Raw genomic sequence first — 20,240 nt, 5'->3', positions numbered from 1 at the left:
TCGATCCTCACTTTTAATCACACCTTTTCCGTGTACCCTAGGGGTTTGCCGTTCTACCATTCGGGCGGAGAAAACTTCACACTCGCACTGGTAGCCAGCTACTGAGATTTGGACACAAAAATAATGTTTCAAAACCAAGAAAACAATTTATAATATACCTTCTCCATCTCCTGTCATTTGAAAAAAAGTATGTCAAAAAAAGACACGGTTTATTTTGAGGACCGTTAAAAGTCACTATCTACAGCAGTGATTCCAATAATGTGGTTGAACTGTGGTCAAGTGTCTGTGTGTAATTTAATCTCCTCCTCCCAGCCCCTTACTTTGTAACATGTGGCCCATTAGCTTGTGGAGAAAATTCATTGTGTTATGAGTCAGGGGAGTGTGCATGTGTGCTCGTGCATGTGTGATGTGACAAGTGATTGACAGGTTGAATGGCTGTATTAGAGATTGTCAATCAAACCTTGCCAAATAGAATCCACAGTGACATTCAGCCACAGCACGCACACATTCCTGATGAGCCCTCAGCTCTTAGAGGGATGTGGTCCCGGACAAGGTCTGAAGGCTCCCATCTATCACATACTAATTACTGTGATCCTTCAACACCTTTTCTCCCTAAGGGCCCCTAGTGGCTGCTGTAATGAATGGCCTTCAATGGGATTACTATATGATCGAATTCGCCAGAAAAAAACATTATTTCCAGCGTTTGACGTAGCTGTATTTTAGTCACCGGGTGTGGAGAGAAGATGTTTTCACTAAGAGAGCATTAGTACTACCTGTCATTGCTGTGTGTGTACTATGTTGGTGTGTGTGTGTGGGGGGGTCTCAGTGTGTGTGTCTCTCGGTGTGTGTTCCTGTGCTACTATTGGTATTTACTCAATTTGAAGTTAAGCTGATTTCCCATGTGTCCTGTGCTGTTCTTTTCTAGAATTGCTTACCGTCTGACAAAGTGAACCAGTGTTTATGTTTGCAAAGGTTTGTTTGCAAGGACTTGCAGTCAGAAAACACAATCACATAGTCAAGAAAGGACATGGCTTGTAATTAGTTAAAAAAACTCAGAAAAAAAGAAATGTCGGTTTTTCAGGACCCTGTCTTTCAAAGATAATTCGTAAAAATCGAAATAACTTCACAGATCTTCATTGAAAAGAGTTTAAACACTGAACCATAAACAATTAATGATCATGCACCTGTGGAACGGTCATTAAGACACTAACAGCTTACAGACGGTAGGTAGGCAATTAAGGTCACAGTTATGAAAACTTAGGACGCTAAAGAGGCCTTTCTACTGACTCTGAAAAACACCAAAAGCAAGATGCCCAGGATCCCTGCTCATCTGTGTGAACGTGCCTTAGGCATGCTGCAAGGAGGCATGAGAACTGCAGATGTGGTCAGGGCAATAAATTGCAGTGGCAAACCACTTGTAACAACACCTGCATGGGATCGGTACATCTGAACATCACACCTGCGGGACAGGAAAAGGATGGAAACAACAACTGCCTGATGGAGGAATGCACAATCCCTCCATTAGTGCTCAGACTGTCCACAATAGGCTGTGAGAGGCTGGACTGAGGGCTTGTAGGCCTGTTGTAAGGCAGGTCCTCACCAGACATCATCGGCAACAACGTCGCCTATGTGCACACCCACCGTCGCTGGACCAGACAGGACTGGCAAAAAGTGTTTTTCACTGACGAGTCGTGGTTTTGCCTCACCAGGGGTGATGGTCGGATTCGTGTTTATCATCGAGGGAATGAGCGTTACACCGAGGCCTGTACTCTGGAGCGGGATCGATTTGGAGGTGGAGGGTCCGTCATGGTCTGGTGCGGTGTGTCACAGCATCATCGGACTGAGACAGGAATGTCATTGTTCTGCCATGGCCAGTGAAGAGCCCGGATCTCAATGCCATTGAGCACGTCTGGGACCTGTTGGATCGGAGGGTGAGGGCTAGGGCCATTCCCCCCAGAAATGTATTGAAGGTACCTTGGTTGATAGTGGGGTAACATCTCACAGCAGGAACTGGCAAATCTGGTGCAGTCCATCAGTCCATGAGAAGGAGATGCACCGCAGTACTTCATTCAGCTGGTGGCCACACCAGATACTGACTGTAACTCTTCATTTTGACCCCCCCCCCCCAGCCCTTTGTTCAGGGACACATTATTCCATTCTTGTTAGTCACATGTCTGTGGAACTTGTTCAGTTTGTCTCAGTTGGTGAATCTAGTTATGTTCATACAAACATTTACACGTTAAGTTTGCTGAAAATACGTAGTTATTATCTGTATTGACCAGGGAAGAGGCTAGTTGACTCCTGAATCTACCTCAGTTATAGCTTATATAATTAAAGTTTGAGCTTTCTACTCTCTCTCCGATGCTACTTCCTCCTTAGCATTCATTTTATCGCTCTCTCTCTCAGCAGCTCATAATGCAATTTATGAATGAATAAATGTACTCTGGGCTCAAATATGTACACTAAACAAAAATCTAAACGCAACATGCAACAATTTCAAATATTTTACTGAGTTACAGTTCATGTAAGGAAATCAGTCAATTGAAATGATCAAGGCACAAGGCGAGACGCAGATGCAGAAACACAGGAGGCAGATGATTGGAGTCTTACAATGTTTATTAATCCAAAAGGGGTAGGCAAGAGAATGGTTGTGTAGAGGCAAAAGGTTAAAAAAAACAGTTCAGAGTCCAATAGGTACCGAAGGGCAGGCAGATTCATGGTCAGGGCAGGCAGGATGATCAGGCAGATTCATGGTCAGGGCAGGCAGGATGATTCATGGTCAGGGCAGGCAGGATGATCAGGCAGATTCATGGTCAGGGCAGGCAGGATGATTCATGGTCAGGGCAGGCAGGATGATTCATGGTCAGGGCAGGCAGGATGATTCATGGTCAGGGCAGGCAGGATGATTCATGGTCAGGGCAGGCAGGATGATTCATGGTCAGGGCAGGCAGGATGATTCATGGTCAGGGCAGGCAGGATGATTCATGGTCAGGGCAGGCAGGATGATTCATGGTCAGGGCAGGCAGGATGATTCATGGTCAGGGCAGGCAGGATGATCAGGCTGGTGGGAAAGTAGTCCACCGGGTAAGAATAGCAAAAGAGAATAGAAAAGGATTACGGGGAAGAACACGCTGTTTGACTTGACTAAACATACAAGACGAACTGACACAGAGAGACAGGAAACACGGGGATAAATACACTGGGGAAAATACACTGGGGAAAATAAGCGACACCTGGAGGGGGTGGAGACAATCACAAGGACAGGTGAAACAGATCAGGGCGTGACAGAAATAAATGCATTAGGCTCTAATCTATAGATTTCACATGACTGGGAATACAGATATGCATTGCGTTCGTTACAGATACCTTTAAAAACATTGTGGCGGGTATCAGAAAACCAGTCAGTATCTGGTGTGGACACCACTTGGCTCATGCACAACAACACATCTCTTTCGCATAGAGTTGATCAGGCTGTTGATTATGCGGGAACTGGAACATGCTGTCGTACACAGCTGTCCAGAGCATCCCAAACATTTTCAATAGGCGACATGTCTGGTGAGTATGCAGGGAATAGCTTCCAGGTGATGGCGACGGGTGAATGGCATGGCACTGGGTCTCAGGATCTTGTCACGGTATCTCTGTGCATTCAAAATGCAATTTGTTTGTCGTACATAGCTTTGGCCTGCCCATACCATAACCCCACCACCACCATGTGTCACTCTGTTCACAATGTTGACATTGTGCAAACTGCTCATCCACACAACACCATACACACTGTCTGCCATCTGCCTGGTACAGTTGAAACCAGGATTCATCCATGAAGAGCACACTTCTCCAGCATGCCAGTGGCCATCGAAGGTGAGCATTTGCCCACTGAAGTTGGTTACGACACCAAACTGTAGTCAGGTTAAGACCCTGGTGAGGATGACGAGCATGCAGATGAGCTTCCCTGAGACGGTTTCTGACAGTTTGTGCATAAATTCTTTGTTTGTGAAAACCTACAGTTTCATCTGCTGTCTCGGTGGCTGGTCTCAGATGGTCCCGCAGGTAAATAAGCCAGCTTATGGTAGAGAAATTAACATTAAATTATCTGGTAACAGTTCTGGTGGACATTCCAGCAGTCAGCATTCCAATTGCACGCTCCCTCAAAACTCGAGACACCTGTGGTATTGTGTTGTGTGACAAAACTGCACATTTTAGAGTGGCCTTTAATTGTCCCCAGCACAAGGTGCACCTGTGTAACGATCATTCTGTTTAATCAGCTTATTGATATGCCACACCTGTCACGTGGATGGATTATCTTGGCAAAGAAGAAATGTTCACTGACAGGGATGTAAACAAATATATACACAAAATTTGAGAGAAATAAACATTTTGTGAGTATGGAAAATATCTGGGATCTTTTATTTCAGCTCATGAAACATGGGACCAACACTTTACGTGTTGCGTTTTGTATTTTTGTTCAGTGTATGTGGTCTGTAAGGATCTAAGTGAACTAAATGCTCTCTTTTGTCCCAGTATTTTCCTCCTAATAGAGCAATTACACATAACTGTGTAGGAATAAGAGCATGTGAGCGGAATTGAATGGTTGGAAATCCCGCTCAGCGCTCCATGTCCTTTCCTACCACTCAGCTAAAAACCACTCTGCGCTCCAGCTCCAAATACACTCCATTCATTAAAATCACAATTTAACCAACACCTATCTATTTTTGTGACTACCTGGACCTACCAATTGGTTTAAGTATTGAAACCACACCATATGGATTTGAATGAAAGTGTTTGAATAAACACGAAAAGGTGGATGTATGAAGCGAATATAATTTCAAATAGGCTACATGTCATATTAAACAGCATATAAACACGAAATCCGTCGCCAGTCCCACTGGCTCCAGGTCATCTATAAGTCTTTGCTAGGTAAAGCCTTGCCTTATCTCAGCTCACTGGTCACCATAGCAACACCCATCTGTAGCACAGGCTCCAGCAGGTATATTTCACTGGTCACCCCCAAAGCAACACCTCTTTTGCCACCTTGCAAAAGTCACTGAAGCTGGAGACTTATATCTCCCTCACTAAATATAAGCATCAGCTGTCAGAGCAGCTGACCGATCACTGCACCTGTACACAGCCCATCTGTAAATAGCCCACCCAGCTACCTCATCCCCATATTGTTCTTTTTTTGCTCTTTTGCACCCCAGTATCTCTACTTGCACATCATCTGCACATCTGTCACTCTAGTGTTAATGCTAAATTGTAATTATTTCACCACTATGACCTATGTATTGCCTTACCTCCCTAATCTTACTACATTTGCACACACTGTGTATAGATTTTTCTATTGTGTTATTGACTGTACATTTGTTTATCCCATGTGTAACTCTGTTGTTTGTGTCACACTGCATTGCTTTATCTTGGCCAGGTCGCAGTTGTAAATGAGAACTTCTTCTCAACTGGCCTACCTGGTTGAATAAAGGTGAAATAAAAATGTTTAAAAAAGTCAAAATGTATGCTTTTGGGATTAGATTCCACAATGATTATTTAGTTGTGGACACTAAATCACTGCACTCCCTCTCTTGCTGTTGGTCCTCATCTTTGTTAGTCACCTTGATTTAGCACCAGTGTTTTATCACTGTCTTTATGAAAATATTTAGCAAACTCCTTGACAGTAGCTTAAGCAAGGGGCTATAGCAGCACACAAGTAGACCACAAATGCATGCTGGGGCGGGGATGCCCTGAGCTCGTGAAGTAAGCGCTACTGGAACGAAATTGGAGTGGGCGAGAAGGCCGACGCTCCAGTCTTTGGGAATCTCGCTCCGCTCTCCAGGAAAATTTGGACATGCTCCGCTCCAGCTCCGCTCCGCTCACATAGTCTGGTATTAGTAGCCTAAAACAAGGCTGACGTACATCCCCGTATCTTATCCTTCGACCCTGTGTGGATGGGTAATTGGGATCTTTGTCCCTCCGCTCCCCACTCAATGGAGCGTACGTGCATATGATATTTTTTAATATGCTCAAGATTGCTCTCAAGTGTGTGTGGTATGCTTTTGCGTGTGTGCGTGTGCGTGCCCGTGGGTGTGTTTGTGTATGGGATGCTTGTGTGTGTGTGTGTGTGTGTGTTTTCTTGCACTTATTCCCAATGATCAGAGAGATGAGTAGGTTAATTATAGTACAATCAGAGCTGTCTTCCTGTCGATCAGTTTCTACTCTACGGGGGTTGGCTGTTGGTGCTGGAACCCATTGCCCAGCTGCAATCAATCAGCCCCCGTACACACACATACACACACCACAGACACACACACAACAGACACACACACACACACAACCCCATCTCCCGACCACTTTTACTCTAATGCAAGATGAGAGCCAGTGAAGTGGGCACCTGAGCTCCTGGCAGCCCCATGCAAATGCATTTCTCCAGCTCGTATGCTAGGTTTGCCCACGCTAAGGTCACCATATGGGAATAAGGTACAGGCCACATGCTAATTAGCGGGCACAGGGTCATGCTGACAAGTGTTATCCTGCCTTTGAAGCCTTCTGATATTGCTGTCTCTTTCTCTTTATTTGGCTCCCCTACTCACATAACTAATTTAATTGTGAAAAATAAAATTTCTATTTGAATTTATTCAGCTGATTCAGTGCTCTACCCACTTTTTAAGTTGATGGCGGCACCACATGATTTAGTCCCACCAATTTTTCACCACTGCGTGGCAATAATGACCTGACCTGTGTCCCATAATGTACATTCATTACATACAAAACCAGGCTAATAATGACTAGCTATCTTTTAAATTGGCATGCCCTTGACATTCAGGTAAATTTGCCAGTGGCACACCAGGCCAGTGCCAACTGAAAGCTACTGGCCCAAATGAAGAAATACTGGCCTGGGTAAGTGGATGCTGCATGCATCATTTAAATGTTATCTTTAATTCGCAGGCTGGGGAGAGTAGCTTATCATGACCTACTTTCCATTGTCACACCCTGATCTGTTTCACCTGTCTTTGTGCTTGTTTTCTTTTTGGTAAATTCTGTTTTCATGGTTTTATTTTTCCCGGGTTTCCTAGTTAATTATTTTATGAATTCACACTTTTTTTGTAGAACAACTAAAACAATTGAATGTACTAAGCCCACAACAATGCTTTAACCACATCAGGAGGCCAATTTTGAGGTCTGGGAACAATCCCCTCAAAATTAGAAAGTTGAAGCTCATTTGTTACATTTCTACACAATTTAAAACTCCTAAAATGCTATTTGGAGAACAGCAAAAACAAACCAAATTGATCCCATTCATTGTAGAAAATAGTAAAAATAAAGAAGAACCATTTGAAATGAGTAGGTGTGTCCAAAGTAGCCTAGCAGTAGTGATTCATGTGTTATGGTTTAGATGGAATGATCTAGGTGAAAATGTATTTGAGGCCGGAGGCAAAGTACATAAGGGGCCAGTGTTTGAGACATAATATTTTCATGAGGGGTTGCAGAGTCTGTCAGGACCGACGTAAGTATGGAGTCCCAAAAACCAACGCGTTAACAGTACAGTGGAATTGGGGAAGTGGAATTGAATATGACGGAGATTTGTGTGGCTCATAGATTAAGGAAGTGGGTAATAGTCTCTGGGGAACGATACCACTCATCTGTGTATAGGGATACAGGGGATAGCTCATAGTAGAGGAAGGACAGCTAACTGTGCACAGTACAGAGACTACTATGAAGTCAAGTTGAACGTCACACATACCCAGATCATGGTATAGGGAGTAGCAGAGATAGTGTTGTCATTCCAGACACAATTGTCCATTTTCAGTGAAGGGGTTCATCGAAAGCGATACAACTACTACGCATGGCTCTGACCATAGAACCAGTAACAATACCTGGATCATTTTACATGGCGACGGGTGTGGAAACAATTTTGGGGTTGGATAATCAATGCAAAATGCCAGGGGTATGGATTCTAAAAAGTAAAAAGTTAAAATTGGCACGGCCAAATCAGAAAACCTTGGGCGTTTTTTTTTTAACCTCGTGAGACACTTTTTCTGTCTTCTTCTGAAATAGCTTCAAAGAACCGACGAAAGGGAGGAGGGGTCACGAGAAATTAAAGTGGAGTTAATATTGTGAGTAATTCTTTGTGGAGTTTGGTAACCCCAATGCTGTCGCTTGACAGAATTGCTTTTCAGAACTCTACAAATAATGTTCTTAGGTACCCAATTTGATCGATTTCTGTGCCTCTCGCAGCGGTGTCTAGGGTGTTCAAATTTCCTCATTCATGGCTCGAATACACGCCCCACTATTAACAACTTTCCAAGTTACTGATACCCACTTCTCCGGCGAGTAGTTTCGGTATTTGTGCCTATTAATTGGCCACGGCACCTGATACCTTGTGTTAGAACCAAAACTGAAGAGTCTGCCAATTTACTGCTGGAGAATACCGGAGCCGATACACCAGTGTCGATACACCAGTGTCACGTTTCAAACATCAATGTTGTTGACAACACACATTACCAAAATTATTCACAGTTGTCTTCCAATTTTCATTATAATATGTCACGGTTGCCTGCCCCAATAGTGCATAAACCAACCTCTCTCCTTATTGCTACTGCTAATACACGCAAGTCATGTTCAAACAACGTTCAAATACCTTCTTTCTTTTCTAACCATGAATGTGTTTCAACCTTCTGTAACCATCCACATTCCCTCCTTTTGTCCTTCTCCATGGACTACTTCTCTACAACCTACCGTACAACCCCCCCCCCCCTTATGGGTTTAGTAGGGAACCAACCCCACTTGGTATTTACCCCTTAGGACTTAACTTTTTTTTGCTTTGGCTTACCTACCCTATGCTTATATGAAGCGAGCAGGAACCAATCCACTTGGGATATACCGCCTTGGAATTATCCTCCGCAGGGACTAACCTGCCCGGGATAACATTCCAGCACTTACGCTATACTTTATGGTACTCGCAGGAACCAACCCCCTCGGGATTGACCCCCTAGGATTTACCCTCTGCAGGTACTACTCTGCTCTGGTTTTCTAGGTCCATATCCTATAATTTGTTCAGCCTATGACTCTCATCTCATCAATAAGTCAGAATGAGTGATAACAGGTATAGGAACTGTGCCTAGCTTGTTTTTGGTGCCGGCTCCTGTTTCACTGATTCAGACTTTCTAGTTCGACTGTAAATCGTGGTGAATCCTGCCGACAATGCCAACTGTTAGTAAAACTCAGGACAACTAGTCAACCTCAAACCAAGTTCATTCACCCAATGTGTCAAACAACTGAAAAAACAAAGACTTATTTCCACCAGAACAAGTATTTTTACCCTCCCATTAGGCGGAGTCAACTCCTTGCATATCTATGCTATTATTACAGCGAACTTCCCTTCCGGTGAGGTGACCTCCTGTATACAGGGATCTATAGCTAGTCTTACAAGTGTTTTACCTTCTTGGATGAACCCCTCACTGAAAGTTGACAATAGTGGCTGTACTGCAGCGCCAGCTGTGCCACCAGAGACTCTGGGTTTGCGCCCAGGCTCTGTCGTAACCGGCCGCAACCGGGAGGTCCGTGGGGCGACGCACAATTGGCCTAGCGTCGTCCGGGTTAGGGAGGGCTTGGCCGGTAGGGATATCCTTGTCTCATCGCGCACCAGCGACTCCTGTGGCGGGTCAGGCGCAGTGCACGCAAACCAAGGTTGCCAGGTGCACGGTGTTTCCTCCGACACATTGGTGCGGCTGGCTTCCGGGTTGGATGCGCGCTGTGTTAAGAAGCAGTGCGGCTTGGTTGGGTTGTGTATCAGAGGACGCATGACTTTCAACCTTCGTCTCTCCCGAGCCTGTACGGGAGTTGTAGCGATGAGACAAGATAGTAGCTACTAACAATTGGATACCACGAAATTGGGGAGAACAAGGGGTTTTAAAAATAAAACTTAAAAAATTTTAAAAAAGTTGACAATAGTGTCTGAAATTACAACACTATCTCTGCTACTCCCACCATGAACTGGGTATGTGTGACGTTCTACTTGACTTCCATAGTCGCCTCTACATGTGACCGACCGGCTCGATTCGGTCTTATGTAGCAAAATGTGAAATGGTGTTTATTTTTACATTGGATAAAAGTAGAGACTCAGAGCTAGAAAATGATGTATCATACACTACAGTTGAGGAACAACAGGAAAGTCATTCTGCTTTGAAAGTTGATCAACTTTTATCCTCGCTTTTTTTATCCTTGCTTCCTTCCGGGCACTCATTCTTCTGGCGTATCTTAATTTTCTTCTTCAGATAGCATTTACCGTTCATCTTCACAATGGCACACATGTAACTCATGCCTGTCAAAGCGGATGCCTTTGATAATGTCCCGATTTCAATATCTGGGGAATAATCTGATTTTCCCAAGCAAATGCATCTCTCACCTTAGCTTCCACCACCATTCCGTACAGTCCGTTCTGTCTTGTCCATTTTCCGACCAGTGCATCAGCAGCATGAGAGGAGTTTGGGCGTGGTCTCTCTCCATGCTCACTTCACGTGGACAGTCTCAGGACATGCCGCACTCAGCTTCAGGTAGAAGTGTTGAAGGACAGGGCCGTAATGAACGCCATTGTTGCCATTACCTCAGCAGGTTAGAGGGGGTGAGGCTCACACTGTTCTCGGTCAAATTATATCATCTGTAGTCACTATCGCCATAACTTCGAGAGAGGACAGACCAAAACAACAGTTTAAGGCATTTCTGATTCAGGAAATCCAAACTTTTCCCTGTATGACAAATGATTACATTCCCACTTTTCTTAATACAAAATGTCTAAGACAAACATCAAAGAGTATACCAACACACTGTTGAAACCATTTTGCAAATTGGCTTAAAGTCCCTTATCATACTGGCGACCTCACTGCAGAGTCACAGGGTCAGGGAGTTAGAGGGATAACCCTTAGGGAGATATCCCGACCATACAGCAGACCCTATCTGGTGAGATTTGTTATTGAAGCAAAAAAAAAATGAAACAACAAATAACTACAGTAATACACTTCTTCATATGTACCAGCATGAATAGTTGTATTGTCATCATTTAGTCGTGTCCAGAGCGTGCAGTCACTTTACTCTCTGAATTTAAAGTAGATTGTTCAATTTGTTCTTGCTAATTGCATTGACGCACTCATTCTTCTTGTGTAGAAGAATTGAACAATCGTTTGCAGTCATTTGATCATTTCCAGTGCCTTTCTCTTTGTGTATTGTTCATGCTGATTCAAGCAGACAATTGCCGTAATGCAATTGTTTTAGTTAATTAACTGAGATTTCATGACATTAAATTCATGCTGTTTGAAAATTGTTACAGTTAGCTAAATAATGGAATTGTGCTCATGCCTTTACACTGAAAATGTAATGCAAGTGATGATGACCAGCTTCTCATCAGACCTCTGTCTCACTTGGACTTTTCATTAGATCCCATTTGCTGAAATAATGGTTACCATTGCTTAATCGTATTCTAATCTGAAAGATTGCTTGATTGGCAAGCACAGTGTGTTGTAGGAATGTTGTCTGAATGTGGTCTTCTCTTCCTTACAGATAAGCTTGAGAACGGAGGAGACGTGTACCAAAGGAGGAAAGGCCCCTACCCCGATGCTGGCTCTTCAGACTCCGAGGGACAGGAAGTGGGCAGTCGGCAACAGGATGGGGCAGGGCAAACAGGAAGCAGCTGGAGGCGCATCGTCCTCCTGATCCTGGCCATCACCATCCACAACATCCCAGGTGAGAAGACGAACCCACCATAGCCCAGTCTGTGTTGCTCAGTCCCAAACCAACCCCTGCACCCTAACTTCTAGATCCTAGCCCCTATTATATTTCCCAAGTCTTTTCACCGACATCTGAATTGGATAGGTTAGGTTCTTAAGGCACAGTAATATGGTAACAGTCTGATTCCCTTTGTGGAATTTTCCCCATATTTCTGAAGCTACACCTCAGCAATCCTCTCAGAGGGAGTAGTGGGTAGGGGTCATTTTAGTATAGCTAAAGATATATCTGTAGCGGTGATTTTGAAGAGCCAACACACCATTTGCTCTAGCTTCCTCCTCTAGTTGGTAGGCTTGGGCGGTATACTGTATATACCGTATACCGGGGTATTTGGAATAAGCCACGGGATGGTTTTTCCGATATAATCAAAACAATGTCTTTGAGGTTTTTCAAAAAATTTGAATATTAGTAGATACTTTTTAAGTTAATACCGGCAGTCAACTTGTGCAATACGTTATCTTACATTATGAAGCTTACAGTAGTTCCGCAGAACTGTTGACCCGGTCACGTGTTTGTTTGTAAAAAAGCACAACGGGAGAAAGCGGGAGCTGGTGAGTCCAGCTGTGCATTTGGTTTAACTTGCTAGTTCGGTAAATAAGTGGCTGAATAAATAAGGAGGCCAATGGGCTTTTTGTGTTTATAACACCGCCTTGTGTACTAAAACGGTAATGAAACCGAGATCCCGTGATGAGAGAGGGACGGTATAATGATGATGTGAACATCTGGATACCGCCCAACCCTACTCGTCTGACTGATGATGGAGTATTGATGAGGATGAGTTGTGCTTTCCTGAAGGGGCTATGCACTTACCGCTAGGCATCCCCTGCTTGTCGAGGCAAGTCTGCTCCTATATGTGTTTTTACCGAAATGAGCTTAAACCTGCACCAACTGGGAGAAGCAATAGCAGTGTTTTTCAGAGGTTTCAGGAGGGAAAGTGTGATCCGTGGTCGTAAGAGTGGGACAGGCTTAGGATGCAGGAGCATCCCTGTGTCACTCCACATGTGTTAGTGAAATATGGATGAGAACAAACAAAAAAAACGGTCCATTAATTCAATGTACAAACATAGTTACCTAATCGATGGCCTCGCCCCCAAGGTGTGGTCCTTTTAATTGGAGGAAAACGTCAGAGTGAGAAGTTTAATTGATTCCTGTGTTCACAGGCAGTCTAGCTTAACTCCACGTGAACAGATGTGCATAGTTCAATGACAGTGTCGAGTGAAGTTGCCCCTACACGCTGATCTTGGGTCAGTTTTACATTTTCAACGCTAATGGTTAAGGTTATGGTTGGGGGAGGGGAAGCTAGATCTGTACCTAGGGGGAATTTCGCGTCAGTGTTTTTAACGCCAGTGTTTTCCAGGATGTGCGGATGAACGCACATCCATATGAATTGGTGACATGTACCGTCTGTGATATCATGGCTGGTGAAATACAGTAATCTGAATCAGCACGCATAGCAACAATGCGTTATAGACTAGACAGACACATAATTTACCTGGTATATCTTAATGTTAGCATGACAAGGCCATGTTACAAGGCATCAATTCAGTGCAGTTTTTATTGGGGGCGGGATATCAGAGCTGGTGAAATGTAGTCATTTGAAACAGAACGTATTGACAATTACAATACACATACAGACACATTATTACACACCATTAGCCTGGTATATCTCAATGTTATCATGACAAGGCCATGCATGCTACAAGGCGTCGATTTAGTTTCAATTTTGTCGGAGTCTGGAAGTGGTGATCCTAACTGACCTAAGACAGGGAATTTTTACTAGGATTAAGTGTCAGGAATTGTGAAAAACTGTGTTTAAATGTATTTGGCTAAGAATAGTAAACAAACAAAACATTTGACCAACTGGCGACATTTTGTTCTTCCACACACGGTCAAATGCAATTTCTAGGGGGTTTAGGGTTAAGGTTAGAATTAGTGTTAGGGTTAGGAGCTAGGGTTAGTTTTAGGGTTAGGAGATAAGGTTAGCTTTAGGGTTAAGGTTGGGTTTTGGGAAAATAGGATTTTGAATGGGACTGAATTGAGTGTCCCCACAAGGTCAGTTATACAAGACTGTGTGTGTGTGTGTCTGGTAATCGTGTTGGATCAGGGACAGGGAAAATGTAATCAATCAACAGTTCAAAGCTGACAGGTATGGGAGCACTCAAAGGCATAATTTAACTTACTGAGGATTAGCGTGATAGCATTAGAATGCATACAAATATACTACTGGACCCCAGTCTTCTCTCCCAGAGCCATCATCATGCTTCTCTGGTCATCAATGATTATTGACTAGATGTATTACTACCATTACGCCGCTGTTCATTGATTATTCATTTCCATTAGCATTAGTATGTACAGTATCTATCCTGCTACTGGTCACTATTACTTATGTTTACATGTATATATTACCATAAGTATGTTGTTTATGTATATATTACCATAAGTATGTTGTTCATGTATATATTACCATAAGTATGTTGTTCATGTATATATTACCATAAGTATGTTGTTCATGTATATATTACCATAAGTATGTTGTTCATGTATATATTACCATATGTATGACTGTTCATTGTATAATGTTTCCTGATCTCGGCTGGTGTGGACTGGACTGATCTGAACCACAACACAGAAACCTCCATAGGCTTATTAGTTACCAGTAGTCAGCCCACTGAGCCATTCACCAGTCCACTGTTAAGCTTCCCCACATTGAGCCCTCCAAGCCATGCTGCTGTCTCTGACTGTCCCTATCCTCCCCTGAGAATTGACTGTGTGTGTGTCACATTTACATGATAGAAGCTTGGCAAGCCACAGAGCACGACCAAGCCTTTTCTCTGGCTTAACCAACAAGGCGTGCAACACATTTGACTGTGCGAATGACAGCTGAATTACAGTCCCCCTGAGAGGTCACTAGCGGTTGGGGACACGGATCCCACACACACACGCACGGACGCAGGCACACACACGCATACACCCATACAGTATATACAAACAGCCCCTAGCCCCCCCAGATGAAGGAAGTGAGAGAGCAAAATGGAGGGGACAACACAGATAGAGGATGAGTACATATGAGCTCGTTCTGGTCCAATGGCCCAGCTCCAGGCTCTGCCCCAGGCTCAATGGACCAAACAAAGCCCCCCTTCTCGCGATGCTCAACCGTGGTTGGCTGTAGGCTTGTCCTCTGGGCCTGTGGCCTTTTCTTTAAAGCCTCATTGCTCAGGTTAATCTGCACTCATGTTTATAAGAGCTTTTGGCATTTAGCCCTTTGAGGTGTATAGTCTCTTCTTCTTTTTTATCGCCAAGCAATGATTCCATGTTTTCTCTGTGCTTGACACTGAAAGGGACACACTTCGATACAAATTGTTTGGAAGGTAATTTATATTGGATCTAAATTGTTTTTCTTCCCTTAGTTGTTTCCCTGAGCATTCTCTCGTGTTTCTCTACACCTCTTGTTTTTCATGCTAACTGTGTGTGTGTGTGTGTGTGTGTGTGTGTGTCTGCTTGAGCATAGATGTGCATGTGTGTATGGGTGTGAGTGCATCTGTGCCTGACCATACACATACAGTTGAAGTCAGAAGTTTACATACACTTAGGTTGGAGTCATTAAAGCCTATTTTTCAACCACTTAACAAATGTCTTGTTAACAAACTATAGTTTTGGCAAGTCGGTTAGGACATCTACTTTGTGCATGACACAAGTCATTTTTCCAACAATTGTTTACAGACAGATTATTTCACTTGTAATTCACTGTATCACAATTCCAGTGGGTCAGAAGGTTACATACACTAAGTTGACTGTGCCTTTAAACAGCTTGGAAATTCCAGAAACTTATGCCATGTCTTTAGAAGCTTTTGATAGGCTAATTGACATAATTTGAGTCAATTGGAGGTGTACCTGTGGATGTATTTCAAGGCCTACCTTCAAACTCAATGCCTCTTTGCTTGACATGGGAAAATCTAAAGAAATCATCCAAGACCTCAGAAAAAAATAGTAGACAATTTCCAAATGCCTGAAGGTACCACGTCCATCTGTACAAACAATAGTCAGGAAGGAGACACGTTCTGTCTCCTAGAGATGAACGTACTTTGGTGACAAAAGTGCAAATCAATCCCAGAACAACAGAAAAGGACCTTGTGAAGATGCTGGAGGAAACAGGTACAAAAGTATCTACATCCACACAAGTCCTATATCGACATAACCTGAAAGGGCGCTCAGCAAGGAAGAAGCCACTGCTCCAAAACCGCCATAAAATAGCCAGACTACTATCTGGAGAAATGTCCTCTGGTCTGATGAAACAAAATAGAACTGTTTGGCCATAATGACCATTGTTATGTTTGTAGGAAGAAGGGGGAGGCTTGCAAGCCGAAGAACACCATCCCAACCGTGAAACATGGGGGTGGCAGCATCATGTTGTGGGGGTGCATTGCTGAAGGAGGGACTGGTGCACTTCACAAAATGGATGGCAGCATCAGGATGGAAAATTATGTGGATATATTGAAGCAACATCTCAAGACATTAGTCAGGAAGTTAAAGCTTGGTCTCAAATGGGTCTTCCAAATGGACAATGACTCCAAGCATACTTCCAAAGTTCTGGCAAAATGGCTTAAGGACAACAAAGTTAAGGTATTGGAGTGGTCATCACAAAGCCCTGACCTCAATCCTAATCCTCAGAAGGCAGACCCAAAATGTTTGACCCATGTTTTAAATTTAAAGCCAAGGCTACCAAATACTAATTGAGTGTATGTAAACTTCCGACCCACTGTGAATGTGATGAAATAAATAAAAGCTGAAATAAACAATTCCCTCTACTATTATTCTGACATTTCACATTCTTAAAATGAAGTGGTGATCCTAACTGACCTAAGACAGGGATTTCCAGATCACATCAGTGACTCAAACCACTCAAGTGATGCACCCCTCCTAGGGACGGCATGAAAGAGCACCAGTAAGCCGGTGACTCAGCTCCTGTAATAGGGTTAGAGGCAGAGAATCCCAGTGGAAAGAGGGGAACCGGCCAGGCAGAGACAGCAAGGGCGGTTCGTTGCTCCAGAGCCTTTCCGTTCACCTTCACACTCCTGGGCCAGACTACACTCAATCATATGAGTGTAGTCTGAAGAGATGAGTCTTCAGTAAAGACTTAAAGTTTGAGACCGAGTTTGCGTCTCTCACATGGGTAGGCAGACCATTCCATAAAACGGAGCTCTATAGGAGAAAGCTCTGCCTCCAGATGTTTGCTTAGAAATTCTTGGGACAATTAGGAGGCCTGCATCTTCTGACCGTAGCGTACGTGTAGGTATGTACGGCAGGACCAAATCAGAAAGATAGGTAGGAGCAAACCCATGTAATGCTTTGTCGGTTCACAATAAAACCTTGAAATCAGCCCTTCCCTTGACAGGAAGCCAGTGTAGGGAGGCTAGCACTGGAGTAATATGATCAAATTTTTTGGTTCTTGACAGGATTCTAGCAGCCGTATTTAACACTAACCGAAGTTTATTTAGTGCTTTATCCGGGTATCCGGAAAGTAGAGCATAGCAGTAGTCTAACCTAGAAGTAACAAAAGCATGGATTCATTTTTCTGCATCATTTTTGGACAGAAAGTTTCTGATTTATGCAATGTTACATAGATGGAAAAAAGCTGTTTTGATATGTTCGTCAAAAGAGAGATCAGGGTCCAGAGTAACGCAGAGGTCCTTCACAGTTTTATTTGAGCCGACTGTACAACCATTAAGATTAATGGTCAGATTCAACAGAAGATCTCTTTGTTTCTTGGGACCTAGAACAAGATTTCTGTTTTGTCCGAGTTTAAAAGTAGAACGTTTGCAGCCATCCACCTCCTTATGTCTGAAACACAGGCTTCTAGCGAGGGCAATTTTGGTGCTTCACCATGTTTCATTGAAATGTACAGCTGTGTGTCATCCACATAGCAGTGAAAGTTAACATTATGTTTTCGAATGACATCCCAAAGAGGTAAAAGATATAGTGGTCCTAAAACGGAACCTTGAGGAACACCAATATTTACAGTCGATCTGTCAGAGGACAAACCATTCACAGAGACAAACTGATATCTTTCCGACAGATACGATCTAAACCACAGGGTTCTCAGTACATCGCACTGACGGGAATAAAGATCTCTACAGGTAGAAGAAAGGAGGTGGTGTGTGTTTCATGATAGTGTGATTGTGATAACGTACAGACACTCAAGTCCCTTTGTTCACCCGACCTAGATTATTATTATTATTATAAACATTTTATTTCACCTTTATTTAACCAGGTAGGCCAGTTGAGAACAAGTTCTCATTTACAACTGCGACCTGGCTGTCACGCCCTGACCTTAGTTCCTTTTTTCCGTCTCTATTTTGGTTTGGTCGGGGCGTGAGTTGGGGTGGGCATTCTATGTTGTTTTTCTATGTTTTCTTTTCTATGTGTTTGGCCTTGGTATGGATCCCAATCAGCGGCAGCTGTCTATCGTTGTCTCTGATTGAGAACCATACTTAGGTAGCCTTTTCCCACCTGGTGTTTGTGGGTAGTTGTTTCCTGTATTGTGGTTTCACCTTTCAGGGCTGTTTCCATTTTCATTTCTTACATTCACTTGGTTATTTTGTATTTTCGTGTTCTATTATAATAAATATCATGGACAGGCTGCGTTTTGGTACGATCCTTCCTACTCCTCATCCGATGAAGACAAAGATCATTACACTGGCCAAGATAAAGCATAACCTTTATGGATGGAGGTTATGATATTGTTTAGGACCTTGAGCGTGGCTGAGGGGTGCACCCATGACCCGTTCGGAGACCAGATTGCATAGCGGAGAAGATACGGTGGGATTCAAAATGGTCGGTGATCTGTTAGACTTTAGAAAGAAATGAGAAATGTCTGTTAATTGAATGATTAGAATTTTCCACCCTGAAACATATAATTGTATGGAATTGATTAGAATGTATAAAATCATAAATGTGTAGTCCTAGTCAGAATTAGGGTATAGACAATATGTCTTATGGTATTATAAACACAGACTGTCTGAGCTTGGTGCCGACCTGACTAGAGATTTGGGAGAGAACGTGTAGTACTTCTCAAGGACAAGGTCAATATCTCTGTCGGCTGGGTAGGGAGACAGACAGTGTGTGCGTATGTTTGTGTGTATGTGTGTGCCTATGTGTGTGTGTGTATTTGTATGCGTATGAGTGTGGGCGTGAGAAGTCAGTCTAAAAATTAAATTATTTTTATTCTTGACTTCAGAACGTTCCGTGAATAAACCTTTTTGGCTATTTAGCTGGGCCTCTGTCTGTTTCATTTCTATCAATATCTTACAAATCCTGATATAGCAGACTGAGTAATCACAATTAAATTGGGTTATGAACCTGGAGAACAAAATTCTCTTATCAGAAAGGCAGGGTAGGATAGATATAGGTCTGTAAAAGTTTGGGTCTAGAGTGTCTCCCCCTTTGAAGAGGGGGATGACCGAGGCAGCTTTCCAATCTTTAGGGATCTCAGACGATACGAAAGGGAGGTTGAACAGGCTATTATTAGGGTTTGCAACCATTGTGGTGGATCATTTTAGAAAGAGGGGGTCCAGATTGTCTAGCCCAGCTGATTTGTGGTGGTCCAGATTTTGCAGCTCTTTCAGAACATCAGCTATCTGGATTTGGGTGAAATGGGGGAGGCTTGGGCAAGTTGCTGTGGGGGGTGCAGAGCTGTTGACCGGGGTAGGGGTAGCCATGTATAAATTCATGGCTAGCCATAGAAAAATGCTTATTGAAATTCTCGATTATTGTAGAGTTATCGATGGTGACAGTGTTTCCTAGCCTCAGTGCAGTGGGCAGCTGGGAGGAAGGAGGTACTCTTATTCTCCATGGTCTTTACAGTGTCCCAGAACTTTTTGGAGTTTGTGCTACAGGATGCAAATTTCTGTTTGAAAAAGCTAGCCTTTGCTTTCCTAACTGCCTGTGTATATTGGTTCCTAACTTCCCTGAAAAGTTGCATATCGTGGGGGCTATTCGATGCTAATGCAGTACACCACAGGATGTGTTTGTTCTGGTCAAGGGAAGTCAAGTCTGGAGTGAACCAAGGGCTATATCTGTTCTTACTTCTACAATTTTTGAATGAGGCATGCTTATTTAAGATGGTGAGGAAGACACTTTTAAAGAATAACCAGGCATCCTCTACTGACGGAATGAGGTCAATATCCTTCCACGATACCCGGGCCAGGTCGATTAGAAAAGCCATGCTCTATGATGAGTTTTAGGGAGCGTTTGACAGTGATGAGGGGTGGTCGTTTGGCCGCGGACCAAGTATGCACGCAGGCAATTTGGCAGTGATCGCTGAGATCCTGATTAAAGACAGCTGAGGTGTATTTAAAGAGGATAGGTTGGTCAGGATGATTTCTATGAGGGTGCCCATGTTTACGGATTTAGGGTTTACATGGTAGGTTCCTTGATGATTTGTGTGACATTGAAGGCATCTAGCTTAGATTTTAGGAAGG

The 20,240-nt window shown here is 43.4% G+C and overlaps 1 pseudogene; it reads left to right on the top strand.

The window, feature by feature from the left end:
* Window positions 1-20,240, top strand: part of LOC118357535 (zinc transporter ZIP11-like) — a 156,440-nt pseudogene that overhangs the window by 94,309 nt on the left and 41,891 nt on the right.

Source organism: Oncorhynchus keta, chromosome 24 (assembly GCF_023373465.1).
Source record: "Oncorhynchus keta strain PuntledgeMale-10-30-2019 chromosome 24, Oket_V2, whole genome shotgun sequence".
Taxonomy (NCBI): domain Eukaryota; kingdom Metazoa; phylum Chordata; class Actinopteri; order Salmoniformes; family Salmonidae; genus Oncorhynchus; species Oncorhynchus keta.
Note: the sequence above shows the minus strand (reverse complement) of the source record. Positions and strands in the feature narration are given on the sequence as shown.